Raw genomic sequence first — 17,027 nt, 5'->3', positions numbered from 1 at the left:
GGAGAGACAGAGAGAGAGAAGGAGGGAGGAGCTGGAAGCATCAACTCCCATATGTGCCCTGACCAGGCAAGCCCAGGGTTTCGAACCGGCAACCTCAGCGCTTCCAGGCAAACGCTTTATCCACTGCGCCACCACAGGTCAGGCTAGGCTGTTTATATCTTATATATATCTACCTACCCACCCTGGCCCTGGCCGGTTGGCTCAGTGGTAGAGCGTCGGCCTGGCGTGCAGAAGTCCCGGGTTCGATTCCCGGCCAGAGCACACAGGAGAAGTGCCCATCTGCTTCTCCACCCCTCCCCCTCTCCTTCCTCTCTGTCTCTCTCTTCCCCTCCCGCAGCCAAGGCTCCATTGGAGCAAAGATGGCCCGGGCGCTGGGGATGGCTCTGTGGCCTCTGCTTCAGGCGCTAGAATGGCTCTGGTCGCAACATAGCGACGCCCCGGATGGGCAGAGCATTGCCCCCTGGTGGGTAGAGCGTCTCCCCCTGGTGGGCGTGCCGGGTGGATCCCAGTCGGGCGCTTGCGGGAGTCTGTCTGACTGTCTCTCCCTGTTTCCAGCTTCAGAAAAATACAAAATAATAATAATAATAATAATAATATCTACCTCCCTGAAAAAAATATAATCAAATCACTAAAACACAGAATTTTATTTGTATAAAATGCTGTATTCAGGAATGGGAGGAGAGCCCTAGAAATATCTACCACTGTGTTTTATTTTTTACTTTATGGGTGGAGGAGAAAAATAAAGTGTTACAATCTTACTTTGACTTAACCAAGACAATTCACACCTTCAAGCTAAGAGAATTCAGCTAGAATAAAAATTTAGGGCCTAAACTGGGGACAGAGTAAATTCTTTTTCCAATAGCGCCATCTCGCGGCCAACCTGAGAACTACAACTTCCTGGATCACCTAAAATCACAGGGAAGACCTATAGGGTCTCTGCATCGCCATAGAATCACAAGATTTAGTGTAGTCAAGGGAGTCACTGTCTTTGGCTTGGTGACATGATGCTTTTCCAAAAAAAAAAAAAAAAAAGATTAAAATATATCTCAAATTCTTTCATTCCTTGCTGGCTGTGGGACCACAGACAAGTGACCCCACCTCTCTGGGTAAAGATTTGGTGGCAGAAGCAAAATAATGAGTGTGGGGGACCAAAGCAACCCCAGGCTAGGATCAGGCATGACCAGGGTCATGTGCAGAATGGGAAATTTTGCCCTCAATGCCCTTGGGATGCCTCTCTCCTCGAGGGACCTCTGCAGTGAAGGCATCCTTCTCAAGTCTTAACCGCCATCCATGAGTGAGACCAGCCTGTTCCGCATCTATCCTTAGTTACAGGAATCCTGTTCAGCTAGTTGTCAGATGGCTCGCCAGGCTGCTCGTCCTATAATTTAGTTGTCATTTTGATGTGATTGTGGGAGGAGGCAGGTACAACGTTTACCCACTCTTGATCTCAAATTTTTTTATGTTTACTTTATTGATTTTAGAGAGAAAAAGGGAGAGAACAGGAGAGAGACAGGAAAATCTCTTCCTGTATGTGCCCTGACCAAGGACCGAACCAGCAATCTCTGAGCTTTAAGATGATACTCTAACCAGCTGAGCTATCTAGCCAGGGTTCCAGATCTTTGTAGCATCAAGACATCTTCCCTTCTTGACTCAGGAACTGCTTTTTTGCTCTGGCCTGGTGGCTCAGTGGATAGAAGGTGGTCATGGTGTACCAAGGTTGTGGGTTCAACCCTGGGTCAGGGCACATGTGAGAAATAATCAGTGAATGCACAACTATATGGAGCAACTAAGGGGATCAACAGTTGATGCTTCTCTTTCTCCCACCCTCTCTCTCAAATCAATGGAAAAAAATTTTTGTTTTCTTTTAAATTGATTTTAGAGAGACAGAGAGAGGGAGAAAAGGATTCATTAGTTGTTCCACTTATTTAGGCATTTACTGGTTACTTTCCATAGGTGCCCTGACCAGGGATCAAATCCACAACCTTGGTGTCTCTGGATAACAATCCAACCACTGACCGAGCTAACTGGCCCAGGTGAAACACTGAGTTCTCCTCTCCCCCTGGCCCTACCCTGCAGCTACTCCACTTTGCTTCATAACAGGCAGCTCCTCCCACATTTTAAATTTCAAGGATATTTATTGTTAAGAATCTTGAGGTTGGAAAAAACAAAAAATCTTTAGGTTGTGCCTGACCAGGTGGTGGCACAGTGGATAGAGTGTTGGACTGGGACATGGAGGACCCAGTTCGAAACCCCAAGGTCGCCAGCTTGAGCGCAGGCTCATCCAGCTTGAGCGGGACTCACCAGCTTGAGTGCGGGGTCAGTGGCTTGAGCGTGGGATCATAGACATGACCCCGAGGTTGCTGGCTAAAGCCCAGAGGTCACTGGCTTGAAGCCCAAGGTCGCTGGCTTGAGTAAGGGGTCACTCAGCTCTGCTGCAGTCCCCTGGTCAAGGTACATATGAGAAAGAAATCAATGAACATCTAAGAATTGATGCTTCTCATCTCTCTCCCTTCCTGTCTGTCCTACTCTCTCTCTGTCAAAAAAAAAAAAAAGAAAAGAAAAGAAAAGAAAAAAGAATCTTGAGGTTGATATTCAGTGCAACAGTGTAGTCAAAGTTTTAGATTTTTTCTTTTTCTTTTCTTTTTTTTTAGCATGTGTACATGAAAAAAGAGGGATAGACAGGGACAGACAGGAAGGGGAAAAATGAGAGGCATCAATACATAGTTATGGCAATTTAGTTGTTCATTGATTGCTTTCTCATATGTGCCCTGACGGTGTGTGTGGGGGGTGCTTCAGCTGAGCCAGTGACTCCTTGCTCAGGCCAGAAACCTTGGGCTTGAGTCAATGACCAGGGGGTTATGTCTATGATCCCACGCTCAAGCCGGCGACTTCTGGGTTTCAAATCTGTGTCCTAGGCATCCCAGGCCAATGCCCCATCCACTGCGCTACCACCTGGTCAGGCAGAATTTTCCTATCTTTTCATTCTCTCACCTTTCTTTAGCTTGTTGGGGTTTCCTCTGTTTGGCTTTTGCTCCGTGGTAGCAAGATGGCCACTACAGCTCCAGCCAGTGCATCTGTGTTTAAAGCAGGAGGGAGGAAGGTATCCTGCAAACACGCTCTCCTTTTGTGCCTGTCCTCCTGCCATTTTCTGTTATTGAGGTAAAATACATGTAACATAAAGCTGACATTTGAGCCACCTTAAAGCGCATGGTTAATACATTTTAGTACATTCCCAGTGCTGTTTAACTATTATCCCTTTCTAGTTCTAGAGTACTTCATCCCTCCAAAACGAAACCTTTAACCCGTTAAACTGTCACTCCCCATTCTCCCCTCCCCCCAGCCTCTGGTAACCACTATTCCATTCCATCTCTATAGACTTATCTATACTGGACACGTCATAATGGAATCATAAATATGTGGACTTTTGTGTCTGGACTCTTTCACTTAGAATGATGTTTTCAAGGTTCCCTACATTGTAGCTTATGTTAGACAGCACTCCCCCTTTTTTTTTGACAGGGACAGAGACAGAGAGAGACAGACCGGAAGGGAGAGAGATGAGAAGCATCAATTCTTTGTTGTAGTATTTTAATCTCCTTAGTTTTTCATTGATTGCTTTCTCATATGTGCTTTGACTAGGGGCCACAGCAGACTGAGTGACCCCTTGCTCAAACCAGCGACCTTGGGCTCAAGCTGGTGAGCCTTGCTCAAACCAGATGAGCCTGCGCTCAAGCTGGTGACCTCGGGGTTTTGAACCTGGGTCCCCTGCATCCCAGTTTGACTCTATCCACTGCACCACCACCTGGTCAGGCAACAGCATCCCCCTTTTTTTTTTTTGTATTTTTCTGAAGTTGGAAACGGGGAGGCAGTCAGACTCCCACATGCGTCCGACTGGGATCCACCCGGCATATCCACCAGGGGGTGATGCTATGCCCATCTGGGGCGTTGCTCTGTTGCAACCAGGGCCATTCTAGCACCTGAGGCAGAGGCCATAGAGCCACCCTCAGCGCCTGGGCCAACTTTGCTCCAATGGAACCTTGGCTGTGGGAGGGAAAGAGAGAGATAGAGAGAAAAGAGAGGGGGAGGGGTGGAGAAGCAGATGGGTGCTTCTCCTGTGTGCCCTGGCCGGAATCGAACTCGGGACTCCTGCACACCAGGCTGACGCTCTACCACTGAGCCAACCGGTCAGGGCCAACATCATCCCTTTTTATGGCTGAATAATACTCCACTGTATGGCTGCCCCAGTTTGTTTATCTAGTCATCAATTGATGGCATCTGGGTTGTATCCACCTCTTGGCTATTGTTAATAGTATTGTATGAACATTCGTGTATAAGTTTTTGTTCAAGAACCTGTTTTTCATTCTTTTGGATTAAATTTTATTTTTTCTATAACTATAAGATCATTATAGCATCTAACAAAATTAGTAGTAATTTCTGAATATCATATAATTCTTGGCCCGTTTTTTAATCTCTTTTATTTTCAAAGAGATGTCTTTTTATAGTTGGTTTGTTTGAGTGCGATCCCAGATGAGATTGACGCATTGCATTCGGCCTGTATGTTCCTGTGGTGTCTTTTCACTCTGCACCTGTCCTCAATTTCCTTCTTATTTTGTTCTATTATTTAGAAATAACTGTCTTAGGAAGTTGTTATCCTCCCTGGTCACAAAGCTTTCTAACAGTTCTAAATGCGGTGGTTCTTAACCCTGGCTGCCTCCCATATTGTCAACGTCCTCACCTGAGTGGAATCGCCTGGGGAGAAAGTTAAACCCTCTCAGTGCACCTCCCTGTGGTGGCACAGTGGATGAAGCATCAACCTGGAAGGCTGAGGTTGCTGGTTCGAGACCCTGGGGCTTGCCTGGTCAAGGCACATATGAGAAGCAACTACTATGAGTTGATGCTTTCTCACTCCTCCTTTCCATTTTCTCGCTCTTTCCTTTTACTTGAAAAAACAAAAAAACTGCCCTGGCCTGATAGCTCGGTTGGTTATTGCATGTGGTTGCCGGTTTGATCCCTGGTCAGGGCACACACAGGACAGATCGATGTTCTTATCTCTCTCTTTCTCTCTCTCTCTCTCTCTCTCTCTCTCTCTCTCTCTCTCTCGTGCGCGCTACAAATAAAAAGAAAAAAAAAAACAACTAACAAACAAACAAACCCTCTCAATGCTCAGGCCACAGTCATGCTAATTAATTCAGAACCATCAGTCATAGGGTCCCTATTTTTTCCCGATTTTTTTGTAAAATAAACTTAATTTTTTAAGAGCAGTTTAAATTTTTTTAATTTATTTTTTTATTTTAGAGAGACAAGATGGGAGAGAGATTCTTGTCTGTGCCCTGACTGAAGATTGAACCTGCAGCCTTGGTGCATCAGGACGATGCTCTAACCAACTGAACTACCCGGCCAGGGCTAGTTTCACACTTACGGCCAAACTGAGGAGAAAGGAGATTTCCCATCCACCTACCCCACATGCACAGCCTCCCGTATGGTCAACATCCTCACCCGAGTGGGACGCTGGAGGTACACGGACACATCATTGTCACTCAGAGTCCAGAGTTCACATCAGGGCTCGCTCTTGGTCTGTATGTTCTCTGGGTTTGGACACACGTGGACTGATTTGTGTTCACTGTGACAGCATCATATGAAGCAGTTTCATTGCCCTAAACGCCCTCTGTGTTCTGCCTGTTTATTTCTTTCCCGTGAACCCCTGGCAACCCCTGCTCCTTTTACTGTCTCCATAGTTTTGCTTTTTCCAGAGTATTATGTAGATAGAATCATATAATATATAGCCTTTTTTTTTGGTATTTTTACCAAGTGAGAAACGGGGGGGGGGCAGACAGACAGACTCCTGCATGCGCCTGACTGGGATCCACCCAGCATGCCTACCAGGGGGTGATGTTCTGCCCATCTGGGGCATTGCTCCATTGCAACTGGAGCCGTTCTAGCACCTGAGGCGGAGGCCATGGAGCTATCCTCAGCGCCTGGTCCAGCTTTGCTCAATGGAGCCTTGGCTGTGGGAGGGGAAGAGAGAGACAGAGAGAAAGGAGAGGGAGAAGGGTGGAGAAGCAGATGGATGCTTCTCTTATGTTCCCTGGCTGGGAATCGAACCCGGAACTTTCACACACTGGGCCGACACTCTACCACTGAGCCAACCGGCCAGGGCTGTAATACATAGCCTGCTGGTTTGACCCCCGGTTTGACTGGCTTCCTTCACCTCGTATATGCAGTTAAGGTTCCTCTGTGTCTTTCACAGTTTGATAGCCCATTTCTGTTTAATGCTGAATAGCATTCCACTGTTTGGATGGACCGCAGTTTATTTCTCCGTCACCTGCTGAAGGATATCTTGCTTGCTTCCAAGTCTTGGCAACTGTGAGCAAAGCTGCTATAAAGATCCATAAGAGTCTTTATTTGAAAAGTCTCCCCCTTCCAGGTTGTTTCAGTGTGCACCCAAGGTTGAGAACAGCAGGTCCGATGGTGACCATCCACCTGCATGATCCAATAGAGTAGCTACTACCCTGGCCTGGTAGCTCAGTTGGTTAGAGCTCCATATGCTAAGGTTGTAGCTTCAATCCCCAGTCAGGGCACATGCAGGAGTCAATCAATGAATTCATAAATAAGTGGAACAACAAATATCTCTCTTTCTATTCCCCTTTCTAAGAATTAATTTTTAAAAATATTTTTCTCTTTTTTAATCTATTCATTTTAGAGAAAGGAAAGAGAGAAAGAGAGAGAGAGAGAGAGAGAGAGAGAGAAGGGGGAGGAGCAGGAAGCATCAACTCCCATATGTGCCTTGACCAGGCAAGCCCAGGGTTTCAAACTGGCGACCTCAGCATTCTAGGTCGACACTTTATCCACTGCACCACCACAGGTCAGGCCTAGGAATTAATTTAAAAATATAGTAGCTACTAACCGCAGGTGGCTATTTAAATTAAAATGATACAAAACTAGCCTGACCAGGCGGTGGTGCAGTGGATAGAGCGTCGAACTGGGATGCGGAAGGACCCAGGTTCGAGACCCGGGGGTTGCCAGCTTGAGCGCGGGCTCATCTGGCTTGAGCAAAAAGCTCACTAGCATGGACCCAAGGTCACTGGCTCAAGCGGGGGGATTACTCGGTCTGCTGAAGGCCCGTGGTCGTGGCACATATGATAAAGCAATCAATGAACAACTACGGTGTCGCAACAAGAAACTGATGATTGATGCTCTCATCTCTCTCCGTTCCTGTCTGTCTGTCCCTATCTATCCTTCTATCTGACTCTCTCTCTGTCCCTGTAAAAAAAAAAAAAAAAAGATACAAAACTAAAAATTCAGTTGTTCAATCACAATGGCCACATTTTATCTGTCCAAAAGCCATTTGTGGCCAGTGGCTATCGTATTGGCCAGCCTACTTACAGGATATTTCCATCATTACAGAAAGCTCTATCGGGTAGCACTGAACTGGACCCCTTATTTTACAGGGGATTTAAAAAAGATTTCCTGATTCCATATTCCTTCTTTATTGGCCATAACTTCTCCTGTTAACATTTGTTTACACTGAATTACCATCTTCAAAGAAAAGGCAAGAGAAATACTTGGTTGTTGTTCTTCTTCTTCTTTTGCATTAACAAATGTATTTATTGATTCTAGAGAGAGGACAAGGGAGAGAGAGAGAGATAGAGAGATAGAAACATTGATCTGTTCCTGTATGTGCCCTGACCAGGGATTGAACCCTCAACCTTTTCTTATCAAGATGGCACTCTAACCAACCAAACTATTTAGCCAGGGCATGATTCTTTTTTTTCTCCTTCTTTTTAAAGATTTTATTTATTGATTTTAGAGAGAGTTGGAGGGAGAAAGGGAGGGAGCAAGATCATAGTTGCTTCACTTTAATTGTTCATTGCTTCTTATATGCACCTTTACCCAGCAAGCCCAGGGTTTGGAACCCGCGACCTCAGCATTCCAGGTCCATGCTCTATCCATTGTGCCACCACAGGGCAGGCTGGTTCCTCTCAATTTAGCAAAGTTTGGAATATTATATCAGAGCCTCAGCAATTTTCTCTACTTCCTTTTTCTTCCTTTTTGCAGGTCCACTGCAAACTCATCTGCAATATGAGTTGATGTCTTTCAGCCCGTTGCAGACGTTCCTTGTATAAAGCGCAAAAATTCCCCCTTCGGTTTCAAGTTGGTCCCGGGCCCTCAGACGTAACCCCAGCGATCTCTGAGGTTTGCATTTTTGGTGTGGCAGGGTGCTCAGGAGCGGCTCCTCTTGACTTTTTCTGCCTCAGACCTGGAGTCAGACTTTTGCTCCCAAATTTGGGTGACTGTGAGAGGGAAATGATATCTGAGACAATGATCTATGTCCCTAAACATCTCGATGAGATGTAACGAAGTCTCCTGGCCCCCAGCAGTCAAGACACCCAACACTGCCCACCCCTGTGGGTGGGAGAGACCCAGCCTAACCCCTCCGGTCTCGAGCTCCTGGGTCTTCCCTCTCTCCTCGGCGTGCCTCTGGGTCCGTCTGTACCGGGGTCTGTCAGATAAACAGGGGAAGCTTCCGTTATATCCTGGCAGTCCTAGTGCTGTCCACCCTCCCTTTCCTTCAGAACTTGTCACGTGTCCCGCCTTCCGTCCCCGCTGTCTGATCTAATTTTCTCTCTGTTCTGCCCAGGCTGGCGGGCCTAAGAGGATTGGAGCATCTGCTGGGTCAGAGAACCCGCGTGGGAGACCCAGGGGCCCGGATGGCCGCAAGGGGGCGGCAGAGGAAGCGGGACGTTGGCGACGAAGGAGCAGAGAGAAGGGGGAGAACCAGGGAGGGAAGGTATTAAAAGAAGGAACACGCCCCCTGGCTCTGAGTATCAACAATATTTACACAGTCACCTGACGCGTACATTTAAAAAACAAGGTAAAGTAGCCTGACCTGTGGTGGCGCAGTAGATGGAGCATTGGCCTGGAATGCTGAGGTCCCAGATCTAAACCGGGGCTTGCGCAATCAAGGCGCATACGAGAAGCAACTACTATGACTTGGTGCTTCCTGCTCCTCCCCCACACCGCTTTTTCTCTCTCTCTCCTCTCTCTCAAAAAAAAAAAAAAAAAAAAAAAAAAAATCTATAAATAAAATCTTTTAAAAAAAGAGATTAAGTATACTGAAGAGGTCTGAGTAATACAAATGAATAGGGCATGGGGAAGAGAGGGTTGGAGGAACGGAGAGACACAAGAAAAACTTAAGCCGCGTAAACTAGTCATTGCGCAGAGAACTGTACGTGCGGGATTCCACGGACTCCTCCCTAAACTTCATATAGGTAATTATGTGAGGACACTGAGTTGAAAGAAAAACAGGGGCCTGACCAGGCGGTGGCGCAGTGGATAGAGTGTTGTACTGGGACGCGGAGGAGCCAGGATCCAAACCCGGAGGTCACTGGCCTGAGCGCGGGCTCATCCGACTTGAGCTCAAGGTCGCTGGCTTGAGCAAGGGGTCACTCGCTCTGCTGGAGCCCCCTGGTCAAGGCACACATGAGAAAGCAATCACTGAACAATGAAGATGCCACAAGGAAGAATCGGAGCTTCTCATCTCTCTTCCTGTCTGTCTCTGTCCCACTCTCTGTCTCTGTCAAAAACAAAACAAAAAACCAGGGAATTGTCCTGTATAACTTTCTATGCCTCAATTTGATAATTTTAATTTTTTAAAAAGTAGACTCAATTTTTAAGAAAGACTTCAGATTGACAGAAAAATGGACAAGCAAGTACAGAGGATTCTCATATCCCGCACCCAGTTTTCACTTTTATTAACATCTGACGTTGCCTGATCAGGTGGTGGCGCAGTGGATAGAGCATTGGACTGGGACCTGGAAGACCCAGGTTCGAGACCCCGAGGTCACCAGCTTGAGTGCAGGTTCATCTGGTTTGAGCAAAACTCACCAGCTTGAGCCCAAGGTCACTGGCTTGAGCAAGGGGTCACTTGGTCTGTTGTAGCCCGCTGGTCAAGGCACATATGAGAAAGCAACCAGTGAACAACTAAGGTGCCGCAACAATAAATTGATGCTTCTCATTTCTCTCCCTTCCTGTCTGTCTGTCCCTATCTATCCTTCTCTCTGAGTCACTCTGCCTCTGTCAAAAAAAAAAGAAAGAAAGAACATCTGACATTATTACGATCCTTTGGTTTTAATTCATGAACCTATATTGATTCACTATTATGAACTAAAGCCTTTAGTTTAGTCAGATTTCCTTAGTTTTTAAAAATTAACTATTTTATTTTTAAAAATGTTTTCATTGATTTGAGAGAGAGAGGGAGAAGCATCAACTCATTGTTCCACTTAGTTGTTCCATTTAGTTGTGGACTCATTGATTGCTTCTTGTACGTGTCCTGATTGGGGACCCCACAACCTCGGGTGCTCCAGGACGATCCACTGAGCCACCTGGCTCAGTTTTGACCCAATGTCTTTTTTCTGCCCCAGAATCCCACTCAGGACCATGTTATGTTGAGTCATTGTGTCTCCTTAGACTTCTCTTGGCTGTGGCAATTTCTCAGACTTCCCTCGTTTTTGATGACTTTGACACTTGAGTAGTACTGCTCAGGTAGTTTGTAGAATGCCACTCTATTGGAATTTGTTGAGTGTTTTTCTCAAGATTCCACTGGAGTTATGGGTTTGGGGGAGGAAAACCATAGAGAGTATCACTTTCTTTTTTTTTTTTTTTTCTTCCTTTTCTATATGCTGACTGGCACCTCCAGTATCATGTTGCCAGAAATAGATATGGGCTGTCCTTTTCTTTTTTTTTTTTTTTTAAAGATTTTATTTATTTATTATAGAGAGGGGAGAGAGAGAGAGAGAAGGGGGGAGGAGCAGAAAGCATCAACTCCCCTATGTGCCTTGACCAGTCAAGCCCAGGGTTTTGAACTGGCAACCTCAGCATTTCCAGGTTGACACTTTATCCACTGCGCCACCACAGGTCAGGCGAGAGTATCACTTTCATCAGATCATATCTAGCACTTGTACTCAGATGCCTGGCTAAGGGAGTGTCTGTTGGGTTTCTTGACTCTTTTCTCCTCCTTTCCATTCTGTACTCTTTGGAAGGAAGTCACTATGTGCAGCCTGTTATATGTTTTAATCCCCACTTTATAGACAAGACTGCTGAGTCTCAGAGAGGTGCAGTGCCCTACTTCAGGTCACACAGCAGACACCTGGTATTGCCGGGAACTTGTCCAGCTCTGAATTACTCCACATTACAGACACTCAGGGTGAAAGAGATACAAAGACTAAGACATGAGATTCCAAGACAGAGTAAGGGAAAGAGGAAGGAGAAGGTCAGAAAACAGACAAAGAATCCCTGGCCAGGTAGCTCAGTTGGTTAGAGCATCATCTGGATATGACAAGGTTGTAGGTTTGATCCTGGGTCAGGGCACATACAAGAAACAACCAGTGAGTACATGAATAAGTGGAACAACAAGTAGATGTTTCTCTCCCTTTTATTTCTAAATAATTTTTTTTTGAAGTAAATGCTTAAAGGAAAAGGCAACTGATGGGGGGAGCCTAATAAGTAGCCAGAGGGCAGCTGGCATAGCACATTAAAGCCAGTGTCTGCTGGAAGCAATGAAAACATTAATATAAACTGCTTCACTGTAAAAGAGTCCAATTCAGGCTGATGTATTGCAGCTGAGCCGCCTGTCAGATGGTATGCTTAAAAAAAAAAAAAAAAAGCAACAAAAAAACCCCAAACCACTTTATTGAGGTATGATAGATATATAAAAAGCTGTAAGTAGGCCCTGGTGGGTTGGCTAAGTGGTGGAGCATCAACTCAGTGTGTGGAAGTCTTGGGTTTGATTCCGAGTCAGGGCACACAGGAAAAGTGACCATCTGCTTCTCCACCCTCCCCACTTCTCCTCCCATGGCCTGGCTCGATTGATTTGATTGATTCGATTGATTCTAGCACGTTGGCCCTGGGCGCTGAGGATGACTCTGTGAAGCCTCCATTTCAGACGCTAAAAATATCTCTGAAACGGTTCCAGATGGGGAGAGCACGGCCCCAGACAGGGTTGCCAGATGGATCCCAGTCAGGGCATGTGCGGGAGTCTGTCTCTGTATCTCCCTTCCTCTCATTTAAAAACAAAAAACTGTAAGTACAAAAGTGGAGCCCTGGTCAGTGGCTCAGTGGATAGAACGTCATCCAGGAGTGCGGGAGTCGCTGGTTCGATCCCGAGGTTGTGGATTCTCAGTCAGGGCACATATATGAGAAGCAATCAATGTGTGCACAACTAAGTGGAACAACTAGTTGATGTCTCTCTTTCTCTCTCTCTCTCTCTCTCTCTCTCTCTCTCTCTCTCTCTCCCTTCCTCTCTCCCTCTCTCAAAACAAGCAAACAAAACAAAAAATTGAATACAACTTGATGAGTTTGGAGACAAACTGATTTTAATTTTTGATTAAAAATGCAAATACAACCAAGGGTGTGTGTGAACATTTACTACGCATTCCATCCTCTGCCCAGGGCACTGCGGATAAATCAGAGATGAGATACCGCCTCCTGCCACTTTGCCCTCTCCTCCTGAGAGCTGCTCCCCGGGGGAGCCTTAGATTGGGGGAGGGGACTCCAGAGACTCCGACAGCACCCACAGTCTTACAGCCACCAAGGCTGTGGCAATTTCTTGCCACAGGAGGCATAAGAATATGCGAGCAGGGGCTCGGAAAGGGTTTTGCACTCATCTGCCCATTCAGCTCTCCTCTGACCTGGCTGAGATCCTGCAGATGCTGGCCTGGCCTAGGAAGGTGGGGGCAGGTGGTGAGTCAGACTAGGTCAAGGCCAGGGAAGCTGGCTGGGGGAGCCCAGAGGCTGAGGGGGAGGGAGAGAGACCAGAGCAGGAGAGGGAAGAGGCAGCCCGGGTATACACAGCACAGACAGGTGTGAGAGGGAGATTAGGGGAGGGAGGAGAGACGGGGGAGGGGTCTGGTGGCAGAATGGTAAGACCTCTTACGGACTCTCTGACTCGGGCTCTGTGCTGAGTGTGTAAACGGCACACTCCATGTGATTCAGACCCACATGCGTGGAGAAGGTGGGATCGTTACCCAAAGTCTCATGGACATCCAGCTGTCCACATGTCCGAATAGTCCAAGAAGCAGATGGGTTTGGCCTAGCATGCCAGGGCCGGGGTGGAGGACCGTGCTTGCCAGCTGGGCGGCTGGTTCACGTCAGCTCAGATGTTTGCTGGCTTCTCAGAAATGTACCAAACGCTCTGATATTTGTTGTGACCTCCTGTCGGCAAGGGATTAGGCTGTCGGCCTTAAAGGACATTTTGTAAAGCTATTAGAGTATATGGCCTGCTGTCACATGGGAAGTGACCTATGCTGGGGCACCCTGCCTGTTCTGAGGTCAGTTTTCTGATGCCTCAGTTTCCCCTTCTTCTTGTCCCCTAAACTCTTCCCTCTCTGCCCCTGTTTCCCCCTTTGTGTGTGTGTGTGTGTGTGTGTGTGTGTGTGTGTGACAGAGAAGACAGAGTCAGAGAGAGGGACAGATAGGGACAGACAGGAAGGGAGAGATGAGAAACATCAATTCTTCATTGCGGCTCCTTAGTTGTTCATTGATTGCTTTCTCATATGTGCCTTGACCCAGGGGGGCTACAGCAGACTGAGTGACCCCTTGCTCAAGCCAGTGACCTTGGGCTCAAGCTGGTGAGCTTTGCTCAAACCAGATGAGCCCGCGCTCAAGCTGGCGACCTTAGGGTCTTGAACCTGGGTCCTCTGCGTCCCAGTCCGATGCTCTATCCACTGCGCCACTGCCTGGTCAGGCTGCCCCTGTTTCCCCTTCTATCTGCCCCTCTGTATTCCTTCTCTCTGACCCTTGGTCTTCTCCCCTCACTGCCCCTCTGTCTCCTTGCAGGGTCTCCGTGTGTTTTCCTATGCACATTTCTACCAGGGTCTCTCTGATATAAGCAGGAGGAGGGATCTCATATATCCTGCAGTTGTGCTTACCCCTCAGCTACAGCCTGTCACATGTCCCTCCAAATCCCTGCTAATTCTCCCTATATTTTGCTGAGGCTGGCCAGGCCTAAGAGGATTGGGGCATTTGCTAAATGGGACCAGGACAGGGTCAGAGAACCGGCTTGTGGGAGAGCCAGGGGCTGGAACAGCCACAAGGGGGCGGCAGAGGAAGCTGGAGACAGAAGGAGTAGTAGTAGTTGGTGGTTTACAGAGACCGTGTACCCATAATACAGACTTTTTGATAACAATTTATGTTACTGGATCCTTGATATTTTATTAAAATTTTTTCAATTACAGTTGATATTCAATATTATATTAGTTTCAGGTGTACAACATAGTGATTAGGCATTTATACAATTTATAAAGTAATCCCATAACTACTACAATTTGTTGACTGTTATTTCCTATGCTATGCTTTACATCCCCGTGACTACTTTGTATCTGCCAATCTGACCATCTTGATCTTTTTTTCCCCTCACCCAGTCCCTCAACCCCCTTTCATTTGGCAACCATTTATTCTCTGCATGAGTCTGTTTTGTTCATTTATTTCGTCTGCCTGTTTCACTAGATTCCACATATAAGTGATATAGGTATGTGTCCTTGTCTGACTTATTTCACTTAATAGCATAATACCGCCTGACCAGGCGGTGGCGCAGTGGATAGAGCATCGGACTGGGATGTGGAGGACCCAGGTTCAAGACCCCGAGGTCACCAGCTTGAGCACGGACTCATTTGGTTTGAGCAAAAGCCTACCAGCTTGAACCCAAGGTTGCTGGCTCCAGCAAGGGGCTACTCGATCTGCTGAAGGCCTGCGGTCAAGGCACATTTAAGAAAGCAATCAATGAACAACGAAGGTGTTGCAACGCGTAATGAAAAACTAGTGATTGATGCTTCTCATCTTTCTCCATTCCTGTCTGTCTGTCCCTGTCTATCCTTCTCTCTGACTCACTCTGTCTCTGTAAAAAACAACAAAAAACAAAAAAAACCACCAAAAAATAGCATAATATCCTCCAAGTCAATCCATGTTGTCGCAAATGGTGATATTGTTGTATATGTGCGCTACAGCTTCTCTACCCATTGGTCTTTTGGAGCACTTAATCAATTTACATTTAAAGGAATTATTGCTAGGTTTGTAGTTTTTGTTTTCTTATTTTTTTATAGTTCTACTGTTACTTTCTTATTCTATTGCTCTCTCCTCTTGTATGTTAATGCCTGTCTGTAGTGTTATGTTTGAATTCCCTTTTTCTTTATTTCTTGAATATCTCTCATATATTTTTGGTTTATGGTTAAATGGCCTCTTGACTTATGATAAATAACCAGTCTCTCCATAAATTGACAGTTGGAAATCCATGAGAAAAAAACCCTACAACCCCCCCCCCCAAAACAAGTAGATCCTAAGAATACCAAATCACTGATTCAAAAGAAGAAATGAACCTCGTGTTTATTGCAGCATTGTTTACAATAGCGAAGATCTAGGAACAGCCCAACTGTCCATCAGTGGACGAGTGGATTAAAAAGCTGTGGTACATATACACAATGAAATACTACACAGCTGTGAAAAAGAAGGAACTCTTTCCTTTTGCAACAGCATGGGTGGACCTAGAAAGTATTATGCTAAGTGAAATAAGCCAGGTAGAGAAAGAAAAATATATGATCTCACTGATATGTGTAATCTAACGAACAAGGTGAACTCAGGAATAAAATAGAGGCAGAGGCGGGGTCACAGAAAGCAGAGGAACAGCTGTTTGAGGGAAGGGGGATGAGGAGATAGGATCAGAAAAGGTGAAGGGATTAGGGAAATTACATATACATAACACAGAGATACAGATAACAGGACAGCAAATCCCAGAGGGAAGAGGAGAGGGAGTTAGAGGGAGGGGGGCAAATGAGTGTAACAGGGGGCATGTGGTTGGGGGATGAGGGTGATATATTGAGTGGGCCACTTGAATCCATGTTAACACAACAAATTAAAATAAAAAGATGCCAGAAAATGGAATCCGTACTTCACACCATATACAATTATTTCTAGATGTATTAAAAACCAATTTGCGCCTGACCAGGCGGTGGCACAGTGGATAGAGCATTGGACTGGGATGCACTAGGACCCAGGTTCGAGACCCTGAGGATGCCAGCTTGAGCGTGGGTTCATCTGGCTTGAGCATAAAGCTCACCAGCTTGGACCCAAGGTCTCTGGCTAGAGCGAGGGGTTGCTCAGTCTGCTGAAGGCCCGCGGTCAAGGTACATGAGAAAGCAATCAATGAACAACTAAGGTGTCGCAACGAAAAACTAATAATTGATGCTTCTCATCTCTCTCCGTTCCTGTCTGTCTATCCCTCTCTGACTCTGACTCTGTAAAAACAAACAAAAAAACCCAATTTGCAACCAGGAAAGGAGACATATTGAATATGGAACTTATGAACGTTTATACCAATTTGAAAGTGAAACTTATCTTTTCAAAGTCATTTTAAATTTTCATTAATAAATGTACTTTACAGCGTATCAGTTTGCTACTGACGAAAATGACAAACATAACAGATAATGAGAAGCACTGAAATAGACACTAAAATCAAGAAATTTCTAGCACACCTGCACCTTTCCCTTCTCCCCTCACTTACCCCACAGGTGTGCATCTCCTAAGCTAAAGGACCCCACAAGACTTGAACCCAGGGGAGCAGTGGGCAGCGGCAGCTCTGCCGGGGCTCACCCCTTGCACCTGCCTCCAGGGCCCCTTCTCTCTGACTTCCCAGTGAGCGCGGGCGGCCCCCCCGGGGCTCTCTCCTGTTGTTTCTTCTATCCCAAGCTCTTCCTTGTTTCACGGTCCCCAGCTTAAAAGAAAAAAAAAAAAAAAATCAAGAAATTCTACTTATAAAAAATACAAATGAAAAATGTTCCAATACATTCATTGCTTAGAAATATAAGAAAAAATTCAAATAAACCAAGAAAAAAAAATTTAAAATAGATATGTTATGAGTATTCTTATTGTCCAATTAATCGATGAGAAGGGCTTAACTTCTTCACCTCCAGGGAAATAAATATGTAAATTACAACGAAGCCACAAAATCAGATCAGCAGACATGAAAAGGTTTCACATTCCTG

This window comes from Saccopteryx bilineata, chromosome 3 (genome assembly GCF_036850765.1).
Source record: "Saccopteryx bilineata isolate mSacBil1 chromosome 3, mSacBil1_pri_phased_curated, whole genome shotgun sequence".
In the NCBI taxonomy this organism is placed as follows: Eukaryota; Metazoa; Chordata; class Mammalia; order Chiroptera; family Emballonuridae; genus Saccopteryx; species Saccopteryx bilineata.
The sequence above is the reverse complement of the archived record's forward strand: the minus strand, read 5'-3'. Positions refer to the sequence as shown.